Below are 11,556 nucleotides of genomic sequence, written 5' to 3' on the forward strand. Positions count from 1 at the left end.
TCCCAACCCTACCTGGCAATGCCAGAGACTGAATCTGGGATGTTCTGCGTGTGAATCACTGAGCTACATCAAAATAACTCAGGCATGCTCACATCCCACATTCAGGACCGGACCACTATAACGTTTGTGGTAAATGTCACAGAACGGAAGGGAGAGCCAGTGTGGTGTAGTGGTTAAGAGCGGTAGTCTCGTAATCTGGGGAACCGGGTTCGCGTCTCCGCTCCTCCACATGCAGCTGCTGGGTGACCTTGGGCCACTCACACTTCTTTGAAGTCTCTCAGCCCCACTCACCTCACAGAGTGTTTGTTGTGGGAGAGGAAGGGAAAGGAGAATGTTAGCCGCTTTGAGACTCCTGAAGGGGAGTGAAAGGCGGGATATCAAATCCAAACTCTTCTTCTTCTTTCCACAAATTCCAGAATGTCGAGTTTTCGTGAGGCAGGTTGAGCAAACATAATAGCGGATTAATAAGTCAACGAGATAAACTGTTGTTGTTTTCTTCTTCTTCCCACTTCAGGACCAAAGGAATGCGTTCCCTAATTTGCCAGCAGCCAACAGCATTGAAAGGAAGATTCTTTTTAATGACAAGTTAGAGGGGGGAAATTGCAGGAAACACTGCCGGATAGGACACTATTATTTTTCCACGTAACGTGGCATCACTGCAAGGCTTGGAAGCAGTATATAAGGTCTCCTTTCCCAGTTGTTATCAACCTGCTGGACTGTTAAGTCATCTATTCTAGAAGGAGCACAGGGTAAGTAACATTTCAACAACTTTAACAGGGAAGGGTCATGGCTTGGTGGCAGAACATCTGCTTGGCATGTAGAAGTTCAATCCCCAATTGTATCTCCGGGTTGGGCTGACAATTGTCCCCTGCCAGAAACCCAGGGGAACCATTTCTAGTCATTGGAGACAATACTAAGCTATATGGACGAAGGGACTCAGTCGAAGGCAGATTCCTTTGTTTCTAGGCGGATAATCCTTTGGACCTCTAGATATCATTAGATCAGCCCCCTTCTGCAGAGGCAATTGAATCGACTGAATTAATTCAGCTCTGTAATTAGATTTGTGTGAGAGTTCATCATCATCATCATCATCATCATCATCATCATCAAACCTTTATTGGCATCACTTACAAACATTCAGAATAAATTGGCCAGTGAGATCTCGTCGCCATTTCAACAGTACAGTCATTTGCCAAAGGGAAGAGGAGGCGAGAATCTATTTCATCTCTGTGGGTCTCCAGCAAGGGCAGGATCCTGTGGCGTATTTTGGTGGCAAAAAAAATCAAATAGAGGAACTTGGCTACTGTCTTGGTGAGCTCCTGGTCTCTCCCCTGTAATAAGAAGTGTATAACCTCAGTCTCTGGTTTCCATGTTGGAATACATAGATGGTCTAGAAATTGTTAGCGGAGATCATCATACATTTTACATTTAAGGACCATGTGAACTAGAGTTTCCACCAGGTGGGCATCACATGGGCAGATCCTACCTCCTTCTGCCATACCCGCAAACCTATCCCAAAGGAGGTTAGAAGGATTAGAATTGAACCTAGCCAGCGAAAAGGGTCTTCTTTCTTGTGGATTGAACAAAAATTGTAAATAATTAAGGTTAAATTCCTGTGCCCAAGAGAGTCGAAAATAAAGAGGGGGACATGTTTTTTCTGCAGATGAGATTAGTTCCTGGCAATCTATGTCTGTGGGAGAGTTGTAGAGCTTCTGCTTTGTGTCACAAGTTCAATCTTCTGCATCTCATAGAATCATAGGAAGGATCCCTGAGGATCTTCTAGTCCAGGGTTCCCCAAACCTGGGTCTCCAGCTGTTTGGGGGCTACAGTTGGAGGATGGATGGCGGCTAATGGATTGAGGTTGAATCCTGACAAGACAGAAGTACTGTTTTTGGGGGACAGGGGGCGGGCGGGTGTGGAGGACTCCCTGGTCCTGAATGGGGTAACTGTGCCCCTGAAGAACCAGGTGCGCAGCCTGGGAGTCATTTTGGACTCACAGCTGTCCATGGAGGCGCAGGTTACTTCTGTGTCCAGGGCAGCTGTCTACCAGCTCCACCTGGAACACAGGCTGAGACCCTACCTGCCCACAGACTGTCTTACCAGAGTGGTGCATGCTCTAGTTATCTCCTGCTTGGACTACAGCAATGCGCTCTATGTGGGGCTACCTTTGAAGGTGACTCGGAAACTACAACCAATCCAGAATACAGCAGCTAGACTGGTGACTGGGAGCAGCTGCCGAGACCAAATGTACACTGGCTCCCAGTACGTTTCTGAGCGCAATTCAAAGTGTTGGTGCTGACCTTTCCAGCCCTAAACGGCCTCAGTCCAGCATACCTGAAGGAGGGTCTCCACCCCCATCGTTCAGCCAGGACACTGAGGTCCAGCTCCAAGGGCCTTCTGGCGGTTCCCTCCCTGCGAGAAGCCAAGTTACAGGGAACCAGGCAGAGGGCCTTCTCAGTGGTGGCACCTGCCCTGTGGAACACCCTCCCATCAGATGTCAAAGAGGTAAACAACTACCTGACATTCAGAAGACATCTTAAGGCAACCCTGTTCAGGGAAGTTTTTAATGTATGACATATCAGTGTATTTTTGGTATTTATGGAAGCCGCCCAGAGTGGCTAGGGAAACCCAGCCAGATGGACGGGGTACAAATAATAAATTATTATTATTATTATTATTATTATTATTATTATTATTCAGTTTCCATCTTCCCTGGCCACTGGTCCTGCTAACTAGGGATGATGTGAGTTGTAGTCCAAAAACAGCTGGAGACCCAAGTTTCGGAAACCTTGATCTAGTCCAATCCCTTGCGATGCAGGAATACGAAGCTATCCCTTATGGGAATCGAACCTGCAACCTTGGCGTTATCAGCCCCACACTCTCACCAACTTTGCTGAAGGGCTGGAGAAGATTCCCCTTCTAAAATCCTGGCACGCTGTTGCCGGTCAGTGTAGAGAAGACTGAGCTAGAAGGGGCAATGGGCTGATTCATTTCAAGGCAGCTTCCTATACTGTGTCCTCCCTCCTCTGCCTATGTGCTAAATGTTTTGCGACATGGGGGAATAATGGGGAGATTTATTACTTGCTGAGCAGCAATGCCCATCATTGTGATTGCGCACGGGGTTGTGGGGTTTGTTTGTTTGTTTGCTTGCTTGTTCATTAAGAATTGTATCCCATGGGATGTTGGACCATGACAGATCCAACAGGCTCTTTGTATGTTTCCCCTCCTTCTACAGTGTGGACTTTGCTAGTTGCCTTTTCATGGGGCTGTGCAGGTTTTATATACAGTGGTGCCCCGCAAGACGAATGCCTCGCAAGACAGAAAACCCACTAGACGAAAGGGTTTTCCGTTTTGGAGGTGCTTCGCAAAACGAATTTGCTATGGGCTTGCTTTGCAAGACGAAAATGTCTTGCAAGTTCCTGCAGGGTTTTTTTCCCTCCCCCCCCCCCTTTTTCCCAAGCCGCTAAGCCGCTTAACAGCTGATCGCTAAGCCGCTTAACAGCTGATCCACCTAAGCCCGCTAAGCCGCTAATAGCCTTTTAGCAGCTAATCCGCTAATCCCTTAAGCCTTCAATAGCTGCTAATAGCCGCTAAACCGCTAATAGCGCTAATCCGCTAAGCCGCTAATGGGCTTGCTTCGCAAGACGAAAAAACCGCAAGACGAAGAGACTCGCGGAATGGATTCTTGAGTTATGATTGGGTTCGGGGTGGTCTCTAGTCACCTTCCACAGCCTTTGGCTTTTGGATCCTGGGGGGGTGCATGCTATGGGCCTGGCCAGGGGCATCTTGGATAGCAGGGGCAGGGTGCATGTGTCAATGTCACATACACAAAGCTCAGTGCCGTTCCAATTCTGGGTGAACCCAGAAATAATAATAATAATAATAATAATAATAATAATAATAATAATAATAATAATAATTTATTATTTATACCCTGCCCATCTGGCCGAGTTTCCCCAGCCACTCTGGACGGCTCCCAATCGAGTGCTAAAAACAATACAGCATTAAATATTAAAAACTTCCCTAAAGAAGGCTGCCTTCAGATGCCTTTTAAAGATAAGATAGCTGCTTATTTCCTTCACATCTGAAGGCAGGGCGTTCCACAGGGCAGGTGCCACTACCGAGAAGGCCCCCTGTCTGGTTCCCTGTAACCTCACTACTCACAATGAGGGGACCACCAGAAGGCCCTTGGAGTTGGACCTCAGTGTCCGGGCTGAACAATGGGGATGGAGACGCTCCTTCAGGTATACAGGACCGAGGCTGTTTAGGGCTTTAAAGTTCAGCGCCAACGCTTTGAATTGTGCTTGGAAACGTACTGGGAGCCAATGTAGGTCTTTCAAGACCAGTGTTATGTGGTCTTGGCGGCCGCTCCCAGTCACCAGTCTAGCTGCCACATTCTGGATTAGTTGTGGTTTCCAAGTCCCCTTCAAAGGTAGCTCCACAAGAGTGTATTGCAGTAGTCCAAGTGGGAGATAACTAGAGCATGCACCACTCTGGCGAGACAGTCCGCAGGCAGATAGGGTCTCAGCCTGCATACCAGATGGAGCTGGGAAACACAGAATTGGACACATAATTGACCTGCACCTCCATGGATAGCTGTGAGTCCAAAATGACTCCCAGGCTGCGCACCTGGTCCTTCAGGGGCACAGTTACCCCATTCAGGACCAGGGAGTCCTCCACACCCGCCCACCTCCTGTCCTCCAAAAACAGTACTTCTGTCTTGTCAGGATTCAACCTCAATCTGTTAGCTGCCATCCATCCTCCAACCGCCTCCAAGCATTCACACAGGACCTTCACCACCTTCACTGGTTCTGATTTCAAAAAGAGGTAGAAAACATGTCCAGGGGATGTCTGTATGTGACACAAACCCATCTGCCCAGATGGTTATCACTGAGTTAACAGGCCATGCAGATTGTCTAATTTGTCTTCGTTCAAGATGTGCAGAGATTAGGACTTTCCATATGTAAGTCTTGGTTGCAATGATGGCAGTGTTGGCGATTCCTTCTTAGATTATACCTTGCGCCTTCCTACAAAGGAGCCCGGGGCAGCCAATATATCAACAGTAATACAATTGAAAGATAGCCTTCTAAAAAGAGTATAAAACTCCTAAAAGCAAGCATATACTCTCAAACTAATAATTTCAGGGTTGCCAGGGACTGAAGTCTCAGCAAACAGGCAAGTTTTTCAATTTCCTCCTAAATAACACTGTTGTGTACCAACTTGCTAATAATAGGCTTAAGGTGGACTACAATGACCAGTTGCTTGAATCTGCAAGAGGGAAGAGGGCTTTGGTGTTTGGGTCCTCCTTGGAGGTTTCTCACAGGCATCTGGTGGGTCCCTGTGAGGACAGGATGCTCGGATAGATGGACCATTGGCCTGATCCACGAGGATTCTTCATATGTTCTTATGTATGTTAATTTAAGATCTACAACGAGGATAGCTGATGTAGTTTCCCCAAGAGGTTGTTGGCTTCCACCTCTCAGCATTGCTGATAATCACTTGTGCCAAAGGAGTCCTGCAGCATCTAGAACCATGTGGGCTCCCTGCATCAATTAAGGAGATAGAGGAAGAATAGGAAAATAGGAAAATTACCAACTCATTGATACTGGGCCAAAAGCAAAGGCTACAGGGGCTGTGAGAACACTAATTGCCAAAAATTGGAAAAGAAGAGTTTGGATTGATATCCCGCCTTTCACTCCCCTTCAGGAGTCTCAAAGCGGCTAACAATCTCCTTTCCCTTCCTCCCCCACAACAAACACTCTGTGAGGTGAGTGGGGCTGAGAGACTTCAGAGAAGTGTGACTGGCCCAAGGTCACCCAGCAGCTGCAGGTGGAGGAGCAGGGAATCGAACCCAGTTCACCAGATTATGAGTCCACCGCTCTTAACCACTACACCAACAAAAAAAGAATGGCAGGATAATTTACTGGAGTATATCAAGCTGGCCAGACTAATAGAGTCAATTAGGGGTCAATCCAAGCAAAAATTTCAAAAAGAATGGGGGAAATGTAGAGAATACCTTAAAAAGCAGTGTCCCCAAATTAATACTTGGACTTGTTTCAATTAACTTCTATAAGATGATTTGCAAGATGACCTGGAAGAAAAGAAACAAAGTGAGGTTTGGCCGAAGGGGGCGGCCTCCTTCCCCTGGCCCTTGCCCCACCCCCCGCCGGCCATCCATTGTCCTCCCAGGCCAGGGACGGGACGATAGCCAGCCTAACCCAGGCAGAAGGCACTGGGCCAGGTAAGCCCGGCCGGTGTTGCAAACCCCGCCCACCTGTTGGGAAGGGAGGGCGGAAATTGTGATACGTAGGTTTTTAAGTATTAAAAAAGGAGTAATGATAAAGTATGAAAGAGACAGATTACTAGAAATGAAAAAGAAAATTGTGTCAAGGATGCAGGAAGTCAAATGGAAGAAAAGAAGAATGGAAATAGGGTATACATATATTGTTCAGTATTCTTTTGTTTGTTGTTCTTTGTTTTGTTCTGTTTTTTTTCATTTTATTTGTGTGTGGTGTTTGGGAGGGGTTTATTTTGTTGCTGTTCTTTGCTATGTGTTTATGTTGTAAATAAATTCAATTAAAAAAAATATTTTTTTTAAAAAAGAAAAGGCTGCAATCCAAATATTCGTTCGCCTGCAAATAAGTCCACTTGGATAACTTCCAAGGAGGCATTTATGGGATTGCGCTAAAAGGCTGCAACTCTTCAGAGACTTTCCTAGGAGTCTCTTTCCATAGGGCATGTCTTTGGAGAAAAGTAGAACTGCACCACAAAATGAGTGATTGTTTGATTTGCAAATGATTGCGTCAGTGTCTGGCTATATACAGGACGTTTCCATTGGTCTCTAAAACTGAGCTCCTTCTTCCTTTCAGGTTCTTTGTACCACAACCACCCAGGAAAGAAAGATGGAATTTCTTCACTCGTATCCAGAACTCATCGATGTCTCTGGGCCCATCTTGCTGGACACTGGCACCACTGTCCTGATCAAGCAGAGCCCTGAATGTCTACCTACCAAGGCTCCTTACTGCATCCAGCCATCCCACGCCCAGTCCATCCACATCCCGCCTTCTAAATATTTTGACCCCTGCGCGAAGTCCTGTCACTCTCGGTGTCTGACCCCCTGCAAGTCCATCTGCAGCCCTCAGTCCTGCGGAATAGGCCCTTCTAAATGCGTTCCCATCTACGGCGGACCGCAGTGCGTCTCTCCATGCTATCCACTCTGCAGGCGTCCCTGCTTGCCTCAGTGTCTCCCTCCGTGCCGCCCCATCTGTGGGTATCCGTGCCAGCCTCAGTGTGGCCCTTGCGGCCAGATCTGTGTGAGACCGCAGTGCGTCTCTCCATGCTATCCTATCTGCAGAAACCCATGCCTGTCCCCATGCTTGTCTCCATGCCGACCCATCTGTGGCTATCCATGTGCCCCTCAATGTGTGTACCCCAGGCCAGGGATCTGTCTGCAACCAAGCTACCAGTATCCTCAAATCTCCTGCGGGTATCCACCCTGTGGTTACCCGTGCTGCTCTCAGTGTGGGCGGCCATGTCCTTGCGACAGCCTAGATCTCTTTAACGAAGGCTACTAAGGTTCGCATGTCTCTCTCTCCCCAACCCCATTCCATTTCAGTATTATTCCCCGGGTTTGCTCTGCCATCGCTTGCCTCCCGTCTTAATGTGGAGAATCTCAAAACCGAATTTTGCAAGCAGTACACGGTTGCCTCAGTATGTGCCTCCCCTCCCTCCCTAAAGGCTTTTGATGTGCTCCAGGAGCACACCTGTTCATTGATAGCTTCCTGGTGCTTTTTTTTAAAAAAAACCAGATCATAAAATTGCATCAGGATTCCTCTTTCTCTTGTCTATTGCCCTGAGATTTTGTTCAATGCTCAGGTGCTCCTGAATTTATCAATGACCTGTAAGAAGGGGGAAAAGGACAAACTTCTTTGTATTTATGGGCATTGCCTTTTAGCCTGACAAAGGAGCTAAATTGAAGCACAAGCCTGTTGGTTTGTTTATTTAATTAATTTCTATACCGCTTTATATTTTTCATGAGAAATCTTAAAGCGGTTTACAGCATATTAAATTGATAAAACATAAATTGAACCATCTTAAGAAAGTCAAATATAAAATGTACAGTCAAAGCAACATAGCAGAAAACTAAAACTAATGTTGCTAACTAAAGTTGCAAGGCTCCATGGCAACTTGAAGTTATTCGCACTGCGATCCTATGCCCAGATTCCTGGGAGTAACCTCCCCTTGAACTCAATAGGACCAGAGGGGAGGGCAACCTCCAGCCTACATGCCTAACCAGGTGCTCTAGGGCAGCCTTTCTCAACCTGTGGGTCCCCAGATGTTGTTGAACTACAACTCCCATCACCCCTAGCTAGCAAGGCGAGAGCTCAGGGATGATGGGAGTTGTAGTCCAACAACACCTGGGGACCCACAGGTTGAGAACCGCTGCTCTAGGGCTCCTCATCCCAGCCAAGCCATGACTACCTGTTCTACACCTGATGCCCTATATGCCATCAGGTGAGGGGCCTTCAATGTTAAACCTCAGAGTCAAGAGGCACTGAAGGCTCTGCTTCTCCAGCACCAACTACCAGCCAGTTGTTGCGGCTTGGGAAGTGCCACAGGCCTGACATCATTTCCATGTCATTGTGATCATCGTGATGTCAAATGATTGGCAGGTGGGCAGCCCATCACACCTATCAAAGTTGGCCTGTGTGGAGATAGGGATCTTGGGCTTGAGGTATAAGATTGCACTGTCCGACCAACAAAACCCAGGGAGAAATTTGAATGGGGAAGATTTGGCAAGCACCCCAATTTAAGCAATCAAATGATAATCTTTGTCTCATAGCATGCTGATCTGGCCAAGAGCCATTTGTCTCAAGTGGTTCCCATCTCTTCTAAAGTGTCCAGTCCTTGACCTTCTATAATTAGGGTTGCCATATTTTGAAGAGCAAAAAAGAGGACACATTTGCCGACTTCTGCTTTTAGCTATGGATCACGATGGTGACACTCATTTTACATAGCCATGAAAAAGAGGACGTGTCCTGGAAAAAGAGGACGCATGGCAACCCTACACACCTTTTAAAACAGCAATGGGTGTGTTCAGAATTATTCCGGTTTGAGGGTGGGTGAATTTGTGGTGGGGTAGAGGCCAAGTTTCAGCAGATTCTCTCAGCTCAGGTTTTCTTGCAAAACTCTGGATTCATAAGGTTCTTTCCAGCTAAGTCCTACTCAGAGTAAGCCCATTGAATTAACTGGGTGTGGTCAAGTTATACCCACTGATTTCAATGGGTCTATTATGAGTAGGATTTAGCTGGGTGCAACCCCAATTCTAATACGTTTATTTTGCCACTTTCTCTGCTATCTGCGGGTGAGCAGTGAATAAGGATACGCCCAATATCATCTCTGCTACCAACACCTCCTCCCCACAGAAAGTTCAGTGTACAGCTATTTTATCCCATAACTGCTGTCATACTAGAATCCAGTGTGGTGAATTGACCTCAGGGTGATTTCTTTGATATTCTGTGCTGGTGATGGGTTCAATATTTCAGCTGTTCAATGTCTGGTTTCATGATCTTGTTGACTACTGTCTACTCTGAAAGGACCTGATCCCTTATGGCAGTGCTTCTCAAACGGTGGCCCGGGAACCATCAGTGGCATCAGACCACTTTCAGGTAGGGCTTGGGGTCACAACTCATTCTCCCAGCTTAGTGGTGCTATAGACCTTTCATTTAACCGATGGCGGTACCAGAAACTTCTCCACGTGGCATGGAATGGAGGTCAGAAGACCGAGAAGCCCAGGGAAAGGGAGGCGAAAATGCAACAGGAGCTTTTGATAGAAATTAGGCAGGTTAAAGGTTAATGTTTTTAAAATGATGGTGAAGGTGATGATGATAAACTGGGAACATAAAAGAAGGAACTAAGAGAGGGAAACTGTTATAGGGAGAAGAACTGAATGTAAAAGGAAGAGGGATGAATTAAACTGGCAATTTGGTGGGGTATAATTTAAGGGTGAAAGAATAGGAGGAGACATGATAGGAGATGACTACAAAATACTTGGGGTGGGTGGGAACTGAAAATATAAAATAAAAGCCTTCTGCACTCAAAGCAGGGGTAGCCAATGATGTTATGAACTACATCTCCCACCATCCCTGACCATGCCAGATGCTGGCTGGGGTCGATGGGAGTTGGAGTCCACAATATTTAGAAGGGACCCAATTGGCTGCCTCTTCCTCGGCGCTTTTTCATCAGCCAGTGATGTCTTATATGTGAAGGCTGAGTCCCAGTAGACCTTCTGAGCCAATATTTGTTGGAGGAAAGCATAATATCCTGGACACAAGGCAATCCTTGTGGCAAATCAACTAGCCAAGAGTGAGTAGATGTCCATCCAGTGTCATGTTTTGAATTGCCAGCTGGTCATGCCAAACTCCACTTCCATCTGCCACCATTTGGTGACCAGCTCCACCCCTGCACTGCCATTTTGTGACTGGTGGGTCTCATTTTCAACCCTCTGAAGTGGGCCCCAGGGCCAAAAAGTTTGAGAAGCCCTGCCTGATGGGTGTCGGACTTGACATAATGATTTTGCTGCTGGTAGATCTCTTGTTCTGTTCAAGAAAAAGACCAACCATTAATTGCCTCTTCTGAATCTTTGGGTAGGGTTTGACTGATGATTTGCTGGTGATGGGTCGCTTCTGTTACAAATCTGTGTGCATCAATAAAACCTGTTTCTTCGCATGTTCCGTCTCAAGCAAATTATTTATTTTAAAGTGGGGGAAAGGGCAGCTTACAATGTAGCTGCAAAGGAAGCCCCCTTATACCGAATCAGACCCATGGCCCCTCTACTTCAGTATTATCTACAATGGCTGGCAACAGCCCTCTAGGCATTCAACCCTACCTGAGATTGGAACTGGGACAATCTGTATGTTAAGCAGATGTTTCACCACTCATCTATGAACCTTCCTTGTAGCATAGGATAATAGGACATTGCCTTATATTAAGTCAGGCCATTGGTCCATTTGGGTTAATATTGCCTACACTAACTGGCAGTAGCTCTCCAAGGTTTCAGGTTTGGCTGCCCTTGATCCAAGCGTTCTAAGGAGATTCCTGTTGCCCTAGCAGAGCTATAATTCCCAGAGTCCCCCAGGATCGATTGCTAAACCACCCTGGGAACCGTAGCTCTGGGAATGATTCATACTACCCTCCAAAAGTGAGGTAGAACATAGTCATCATGCTTATGGTCACCACTGAATGGCACCATCCATGAGACATATGAAGTTCCACATGTTCTGCAGAATGGGGAAGAAGGTGGGAATTCTTGGGGAGGGTGGACCCCCCCAAATAGCCCACTAAGGATGGAAAACTATAAATAGATCTTTTCATCCTTCAACGAAACTGGCATAAACATATATTTTTTCCCCATGTGCCCATCAGGTCCTTATGAGAAAACCACTCCAACCATGTAGCCCAAGCAGGCCAGTCTATGACAGTGAGGCAGAACCTGGAGGCCACATTTCTTTCTGGCCAACCTTCTGAGGTCCACATCCCAGCAGTCAGAAGGACCAG

General features: G+C 46.7%; 1 long non-coding RNA gene across 1 annotated transcript; it reads left to right on the top strand.

Annotated features, from left to right (window-relative positions):
- Positions 1-425: 425 nt before the first annotated feature.
- On the top strand, positions 426-10,728 carry LOC310666323. The gene is made up of 2 exons (XR_014505879.1): positions 426-749; positions 6,870-10,728. It is a non-coding gene; the product is annotated as an uncharacterized lncRNA (long non-coding RNA).
- Positions 10,729-11,556: the final 828 nt, after the last annotated feature.

The sequence above is a fragment of the Podarcis tiliguerta genome, assembly GCF_965153285.1.
Source record: "Podarcis tiliguerta genome assembly, chromosome: 16".
NCBI lineage: Eukaryota > Metazoa > Chordata > Lepidosauria > Squamata > Lacertidae > Podarcis > Podarcis tiliguerta.